Source organism: Carlito syrichta, unplaced genomic scaffold (genome assembly GCF_000164805.1).
Source record: "Carlito syrichta isolate Samal-C Ts95f unplaced genomic scaffold, Tarsius_syrichta-2.0.1 Scaffold315987, whole genome shotgun sequence".
Classification (NCBI taxonomy): Eukaryota; Metazoa; Chordata; class Mammalia; order Primates; family Tarsiidae; genus Carlito; species Carlito syrichta.
This window is the reverse complement of record NW_007260083.1, coordinates 547410-556984: the sequence shown is the minus strand read 5'-3', so window position 1 is coordinate 556984 and position 9575 is coordinate 547410.

Below are 9575 nucleotides of genomic sequence, written 5' to 3'. Positions count from 1 at the left end.
CCCATTTTTAATCAGATTGTGTGTGTGTGTGTGTGTGTGTGTGTGTGTGTGTGTGTGTTGGTTTTTGTTTGTTTTTTGCTATGGAGTTATCTGAGTTCCTTATATATTCTGGTTATTGACTATCAAATGGAGAGTCGAAAATATTTTCTACCATTATTTAAGATACCTCTCTTCATTCTGTTGATTTTTCTCTTTGCTGTGCAGAAGATTTTTAGCTTGATGTAATCCTGTTGGTCTATTTTTGCTTTTGTTGCCTGTGCTTTTGCAGTCTTAACCAAAAAAATATTTGGCCAGATCAATGTCCTGAAACATCTCTCATGATTTCTTCGAGAAGTTTCATAGTTTCAGGTCTTTCATTTAAGTCTTTAACCCATTTTGAGTTGATTTTTGTACATGGTAAGAGATAGCAGTCTAGTTTCATTTTTCTGCACTTAGATATCCAGTTTTTCCAGCACCGTTTATTAAAGAGACTTCTCCCACCAAAATGTTCTTGACACACTTGTTGAAAATTGGTTGACTGTAAATAGATGGATTTATTCTGGGTTCTTTATTCTGTTCCATTGGTCTATCCATCTTTTTTCATGCCAATACCATGCAGTTTTGGTGACTATATCTTTGTAGTATATTTTGATGTCTGATAGTGTGATGTCTCCAGCTTTTTTCTTTTTGCTCAGGATTTCTTTGGCTATTTGGGGATCTTCTCTGATCTATGAATTTTAGAATTATTTTTTCTATTTCTGTGAAGAATATCATTGGTATTTTGATAGGGAGTTCACTGATCTGTAGATCTCCTTTAGTAGTATGGTCCTTTTCACAGTATTCTTCCAATTCATGGACATAGTATGTCTTTCCATTTTTTTGGTGACCTCATCAATGTCTTTCATCAGTGTTTTATGTTTTTCCTTATAGAAATCTTTCACCTTAAGTTTATACTTAGGTATTTCATATTTTTTGTAGCTAAAGGATTGCTTTCTTGATTTTTCCTCTAGTTATTGTTGATATATAGAAACACTATGAATTTTGTATGTTAATTTTGTATCCTGCAATTTTACTGAATTTGTTTATGAGTTTTAAAAGTTTGTTGATAGGGCTTTTAGGGTTTTCTATATATAAGATCATGTCATCTGTAAACAGGGACAGTTTGACTTACTCCTTTCTAATTTTGATGCCTTTTATTTCCTTCTCTTGCCTAATTGCTCTGGCAAGGACTTCCCATCCATTGTGATAGGCCAACCCCTACACAGTTTTTGTCATTGTTGTTGCCATAAAGTGCATTTTCCAGAAAGATACTATGTTGAGTGAGATACCATGCTTTTATCAGGCATTCTATAAGCACTCAGATTGTGGTATTGACTGAGGACTTGTGAGTAGAAAAGACAGAGACATACTGAGAATAGGTATCTGTTTCTGAGAACAAACTTCTGGCTCTTGCAGAATGGAAGAGACTCAATTTGGTTAACCTAACTTGACACTAAGAGGCCAATTGGTCTTCTCAAAGAATAGTACCCACTGAAGATTCAGCTTTGGCCTCTCTTGCTGGAAGATCAAATATTTAGAGGCATCAGCAATTAGATCACCTTGGTAAGTGAGTGGCCATGATATTAAGGCCTTTTATGCTCTCCATCTTTGCAAGTGTGACTAATTTACATACATGCCATAATGCCTGCACTGGAAGGGAAGTGACTAAGAGTCATGAATAACAACCACCTAAATCACCTATTGGTCACATTGCACACAGGTGGGGATGGAGGGTACACTTAAAATCCAGACTTCTTCACCACCACACAATGCATCTGTGTAACCAAAAATAATGTGTACCCTTATAGTCATTAAAATTAAAAGTTAAATAAATAAATAAATTCTGAGCAAATACAGTGAAATGTAATCTTTTAGAAATGATTGAGATTTTTAAATAACTTCAATCATGCTTTACCAAATTAAATAAACATGTGCTTTTGGTATCCACTAAAAGAAATAACCTGTCATTTTATGTACTCGGATGCTTATTTTATAGCTAATGCTATCTTTAGGACATTAATGTGATACAAAATTTTTCACATACCATGCCCATTCTCAATATGTCCATCTACATGCCTTTACTCCATATATCCTAGCCTATTACTGTGATAGTTTTATGTGTCAGCATGGCTAGGTTATAGTTCTCAGTTATTCAAACATTAATCTAGGTATCGCTATGAAGATATTTTGTAGTGTGAATAAAGTCTGTAATCAGTTGATGGTAAGTACTTTCTTTTCTTTTTTTTTTTTTTCTTTTTTTTTGAGTTGGAGTCTCACTCTGTCGCCCAGACTGGAGTGCAGTGGCCGCTCCCGGCCACCGCAGCCTCGACCTGCTGGGCTCCGGCGATCCTTCCACCTCAGCCTTCCGAGTAACCAGAATTACAGGCATGCGCTACCACGCCCGGCTGATTTTTTGATTTATTGTAGAGATGAGGTCTCACTGCCCAGGCGGGTCTCGAACCCGCGGGCTCAAGCAATCCACTCACCTCAGCCTCCCAAAAGCGCAGGATTACAGGCTGAGCCACCAAGCCCGGCAGTAAGTACTTTCAAAGAGAGATTTACTTTAAGAAATTGGTTCATGTGATTATGGAGGCTAGACAGTCCAAAATCTTCACTTTAGCCCAGGAAGCTGTAAACTCAAGGAAGAGCTTTGGGCTCAAGTTCAAGCCCAAAGGCAGTCGGATAGCAGAATTTTTTTCTTTTCAAGGGAGGTCAGTCTCTTTCTTTGAAGGTCTTCAAAAGTCGGATAGCAGAATTTTTTTCTTTTCAAGGGAGGTCAGTCTCTTTCTTTGAAGGTCTTCAACTGTTTGGATGAAGCCCACTCGCATTATGGAGGATAATATGCTTTACTCAAAATCTACTGATTTAAATATTCATCTTATCTGAGAAAAATCTTCACAGAAACATCTATATGAGCAATAAATATTTCCATACCCTTTTCATGTATGTGTGGCAAGATCAGTCTTGACATCCAACCCAATTTTGGTTTAAGGTCTAGCCCACATCTGCAGGGTGGCTGCTAAATTGGTACAGTAAGCAGGGTATCTGGGCAGTAACTGCCACTGCCAGGTGTCTGTTTTCCCATACTTTGGCTTGCCAACTAGCTATGTTGCTTCCTGGAAAACATGCATTTTAGGTTGCTGCCTGCCAGAAAGAATTTTGTTTAAGGCATGCTGCTGCCTGCTGGAGAGCATGTGTTTTGAGCTGGGCCGCTTTGTGCTGCATTTGTGGAGTCCTACCAAGCCTCTTATAGATTTAACTGAACTAAGTCAGAAAATTTGAAATTGGCATTTACAAGAATATAAGATTGAGATCTTTTTTAAAGTAGCCCTAGATAATATGATTTGGCCCAAACCCATCTGTGGACTCTTGGCAGTAGTCTACAGCCATTCTCCAGTAACATTCACCAGAGTCTTACGTCTCAGTTCCGACATAAGCCATTATGATGATAGGCTCGGGTGAACTATTCTTACCCTGACCATTGGTTTTGTATCTAAATCAGGCATTGGTGTACATTCTAGAGTGCAACCAGGGGAAAGGTTGACATCCTATGCAAGATACAGGACTATTGGGTGATTGCTTCTGTGAAGGAAGAATATATCCCAAAGAGCATGCTAAGGTCTACACTCCTAAAAGCTGACATCTCACTGGGACCCTTCAAAATGTATTTGCTTCTGCTGCTGCCTATACCACCAAAATAGGTTCTGATCCTCAGAGTTATGGGGGGAAAAACACCATGGAACCATGTGGCACAGATACTTAATGAAAAATGACCTTGAATGCTTTATTCCTAGCCCTTTAAGACAACACCACCCTATTTTATAAGACTGTAAAATGAAAATGTCCAGTTTCCCAACAAAAAATTATGAAACATGCAAAGAAGCAGGAAAGTGTGACTCCTGTGAAACATTACGGGGCAGGGGGAAGCAAGCAACAGAAATTATGAAAGGGCCTAGAAGTCACGTTTAGCAGATACACCAGCAAAGCAGCCATTAAAAATACATTCAAAGAACTAAAGGAACCATGGTTAAAGAAGCAAAGGAAGGTATTATGTCAATGTTTCATCAGTAATAAAATATAAAGAGATGGAAAATATTTAAAATAAACAAATAGAAATTATGGAGTTGACAAGTACTATAACCAACTTAGAGGGAAGACAGAGAGAAAGCCATTCACAAGCCAAGAAGAAGAGACTCAGAAGAAACCAATGCTGCTGACACTTTTATCTAGACTTCTAGCCTCCAGAACCATGAGAAAAAAAATTTGTTTAGTTTAAACAAACAAAGATACAACAACTGAAATGAAAAATTTGAGTGCTCAACATCTGATTTGAACTAGCGGAAGAAAGAATCAGTGACCATGAAGATTTTGGAGAGTATGTAATTAAAAGGACAGGGAGAAAAAAAGGAATGCAGAAAATGTACAGAGCCTTACAGAAGTGTAGGATACCAGCATACACATATAGAGGAGAGGAGAAAATAAATTTTAGATATAATAGCTGAAAATTTCCCAATTTGTTGAAAAACTTTAGCATATACATCTAAGAAGTTAAAGATGCTCCTAGCAAAGATCCACAAACAGACACATCATAGTAATACTACTGAAAGGCAAAGTCAAGAAGAAAAACAAAATTTGCAAGAAAATAAGAGTCTTCTCGCTTACAGTTTAACTCTAATAGAATTAACAGCTACTCTCTTATAAAAAAAGAATAAAGGCCAGGAGACAGTTAAGATATACTCAAAGTGCTGGAGGAGAATCTATACACAAGGAATCTCATGTCCAAAGAAAATTATTTTTCAAAAATGAAGATGAAATAAAGACTTTCCTAAATAAAAACTGAGAGAACTTTTTGATAACAGACCCATATTACAAGATACATTAAAGACAGTTCATCAGACTAAAAGTAAGTGAACTTAGACAGTAATTCAAATCCACTAAACTAAACAAAACAGCTCTGGTTAAGTGAATTATATAATTATAAAAGACATTATAAATGCATATTTTTCTGATGCTATTAATTTAGAAAGTAATCGTGTGAAACGATTTGTATACAATTGTATACAACATAATTAAGTCTATAGAAATGTGTAAACAGCAATAGCACAGAGAAGCTGGGTGAGAGCAAAGATGTATCAGAGTAAAGAAATGACAGCAGATACTAACTTGCATCCACAGGAACAAATAAAGAGAAACAAATGGGAAATAAGAAAGCTAATATAACAAATCTATAAGAAATAAGTAAGTAGATTCTTAATAAAGAGGCACCTTCTTTAGTAGACACAAAAATATATAAAGTTTGGGTTTGTAACATATGTTGATATAATATGTATACTAATAATAGCACAAAATGGAAGAAGAATAAATAAACCTGTATAGGGGTAACATTTCTATATTATATAAAGATGAAGTATATTTTGATACCTTAAGATGTATATGGTAAGCTCTAGAGCAACCACTAAGAAACTAACTTTTAAAATATAATAAAATCTATTAAAGGAATTGAAATATTCACTAATTAAGATGTACATTAGAAAATATTCATTTATTTTAAAAGAAAGCAGTGTGGGAAAGATACAAACAAAAAGATATCAACCATACTGGAAATAAATAGTAATATATCAAACATAAGTCTATCTACATAAATAATTACAGTAGATGTAAACGAGTTACACAATTCAATCAAAAGGCCGAGACTGCCAGGCTGGATTTTTGAAAACCAAGCTCTAACCATAGTCTGTCTACAAGAGACATTTTAGAATCAAAGATACAAACAGGTTGAAAGTAAAAAAAAAAAGAAAAGAAATACAGGAAAAGCTAAATAATGCAAATGGCAGCCATCAGAAAGTCAGAGTGGCTATAATAATGTCATAAAAAATAAACTTTTAAGAGATACTAGAGATAAAGATGGTCATTTTATAATGATAAATAGGCAATACATCAGGAAGAGATGATAATTATGAACATTCATGCTCCTAAAACAGAGACACAAAACATATGAACCAAATACTGACAGGTCTGAAAGGAGAACTAGACAATTCAACAATAATTATTGGAAACTTCAACTAGGCAGAAGATAAAAAGAAACAGAAGACTTGAGGAACGCTAAAAAACAATTATGCCATCTACAGACATTATGGCCAACAACAGCAGAATACACATTCTTTTCAAGCACATATCTAATATTCTTCAGGATAGACCAAATGCTAGGTCATAAAACAAACCTAAAGCCTCAGCAAACTAAAAAAGAATTAAAATTGTATGTAGTATATTCTCTGATCACAATGGAGGGAAATTGGAAATTAATATCAGAAGGAAATCTGGGAAATACACAAATATGTGGAAATTAAACAACATTTTACTAAATAATGTGTCAAAGATTTCACAAGGGAATGTAGGAAATATTTTGAAAATGAAGACACCATATACCAAAACCTATGGGACGCAGCTAAAGAAGTACAAGAAGGTGCTCGGTGGCTCAGCCTGTGATCCCGCGCTTTGGGAGGCCGAGGTGAGTGGATTGCCTGAGCCCGCGGGTTCGAGACACACCTGGGCAACTTGGCGAGGCCTCATCTCCACAATAAATCAAAAAATCAGCCGGGCGTGGTAGCGCGCGCCTGTAGTTCCAGCTCCTCGGAAGGCTGAGGCGGAAGGATCGCCGGAGCCCAGCAGGCGAGGCTGCGGTGGCCGGGAGCGGCCCCTGCCCTCCAGTCTGGGCGACGGAGTGAGACTCCAACTCAAAAAAAAAAAAAAAAAAGTACAAGAAGGAAATGTAAGTATACACATTTTAAAAAATTTTCACATCCATAACCTGTCTTTCATCACAAGACACTAGAAAACAGAATAAATCAAACCTTTAAAAAAGCATAAGGAAGGAAACATAGTCTTCTTTGATTCTAAAGTAGAAATTAATAAAATTAAGAACAGAAAAGCAGTAGAAAATACTAAAACCAGTTATTTGAAAAGATTAGCACATTCCACAGAACATTAGCTATACTGAACAAGAAAAAAAGAGAAAATTCAAATTTCTAAAATCAGAAATGAGTATTACTATCTTATCATAAGATATCAGATATATACATCATATATGGAGATAGATAAAATCATCCGGTGCACTAAGTTGATAGCAGCACCGTTTACACTCATAATTGCCAAATCAAAAGGTGAAGCAACCCAAATGTCCATCAGCAGATGAGTGGATCAAATGGAATCTTATAAAATTCTATCTGTATGTGGAATTGAAGGAATACAACAGAATGACATTTTCACATATGCTACAGCATGAAGAAACTTTGCAAACATGCTTGATGAAATAAGCTACACACAGAACAAATATGACATGACTTTGTCTACATGAGGTACTTAGAATAGACAAATTCATAGAGACAGTAGACTAGAAGCTTCCAGGGACTAGGCAGGGGAGAGAAGGATACATCATTATGTAATGGTACAGAGCTTTTGTTAGAGATGGTAAACAAAAGTTCTGAAGACGGATGGTGATAATAGTTACATGGCATTGTGAATGTATTCAATGTCACTGAATTGTATACTTTAGAATGGATAAAATGATACATATCTATATTTTACAATAATTTTTAAAGTATCATAAGAGAATAATATGAATCTCTGTATGCCAACAAGTCAGATAAATTAGATACAATGGACAGATTTTTAGAATGATTAAACCTGTAGGGAAAAAAAGCAATTTGAAGAAGCACATTGAATAACAAAGAGACTGAATTAGTAACTTAAAACTATCCTCAAAGTAAAGGCTACACCCAGATAGCTTCAATGATGAATTATATCAAACATTTAAAGAACAATTAAAAACAATCCTTCATAAAGTCACCCCCCCAAATAGGAAAGAAGATATCCCAAGTCATTCCATGAGGCCAATTTTTTTCTCACACCAAAACCAAAAACATCACAAGAATACTAAAGACTAGTATTCCTTATTAATGCAGATGTAAAAATTCTCATCAAAATACTAGCAAGTCAAATCAAACAACATATAAAAAGAATTATATCTACACCATGACCAAGTGTTTGGGTTATCATCCAAAAATAAATAAATACAATACATTGTACCAGTAAAGGAAAAAAACCAGGTAATCATCTCAATATACATAAAAATCATTTTTAAAAAATGCAACATGATTTTATCATAAGTGTATTCAACAAACTAGGAATATAAGGGAATAACTTCAAAATGATCCAAAACATCAATGAAAAAATAACACCTAACATTATATTTAATGGTGAATTGAATGCTTATCCCCTAAGATCAGGAACAAGATACGAATGTCTATTCTCACTACATTTATTCAATATTGCACTAGAGGTCATAGATGGGGCAACTAGGCAAGGGAAATAAGAGGCATCCATACTGGACAGGAAGAAGTAAAATTATCTCTATTTTTCAGATGATGTGATTTTGTATACATATAATGCTAAGGAATCTACAGAAACAATTAAAGCTAAAAAATAAGTTCAATAGTGTTGCAGGATGCTATATCAATATAAAAAATTCATTATATTTCTATAAAGTAGCAATGAACAAACAGAAAAGGAAATTAAGAAAACAACTCAATTTATCATAGAATCCAAATAATAAAATATCTTAGAAAAAACATACAAAAAGAGTACTCTGAAAACTACAAAATATTGTTGAAATTAAAGAAGATCTAAGTTAATGGAAAGACAACCCCAGTTCATGAACTGGAAAACTTAATATTGTTAAGATGGCAACACTCCACAATTTCATCTACATTTAGCAAAATTTCTATCAAAATCAAAGCAGGCACTATTCACTAGAGCAAAAATAAGGAACCAACCCTGCTGCCCATCGAAAGTGGACTGGATAAAGAAAATGTGGGAGCCGGGCACGGTGGCTCAGCCTGTAATCCCGTGCTTTGGGAGGCTGAGGTGAGTGGATTGCCTGAGCCCGCGGGTTCGAGACCCACTTGGGCAACTTGGTGAGACCTCATCTCTACAATAAATCAAAAAATTAGCCGGGTATGGTAGCACACGCCTGTAGTTCCAGCTACTTGGAAGACTGAGGCGGAAGGATCGTGCAGCCCAGCAGGTCGAGGCTGCGGTGGTGGCTGGGAACGGCCACTGCACTCCAGTCTGGGTGACAGTGTGAGACTTCAACTCAAAAAAAAAAAAAAAGAAAGAAAATGTGGAACATATACATGATGGAGTATCATGCATTCATAAAGAAGGACAAAATTATGGACTTTGTAGCAACTTGGGTGGGTTTAGAGTCCATCATACTCAATGATCTATCACAGAAACATAGAATTGAATACCACATGTTCTCACTCATAAGTGGGTCCTAAACATTACATCACAATACTACGAGAGAAGGATCAGCAGTAGAGGAACATTGCCAGGGGAGGGAGGGGGGATACATAACATCACTAAGGGTACCTAATCCTAAACCAGGGGAAGTGAGGACCAGTCAGAAACCCAAACTTCACCTGCATGCAGACTACTTATGTACCTAATTCTGACTTGTACCCAAATCTTTACAATAAAATAAAGAAAAAAATCTGAGC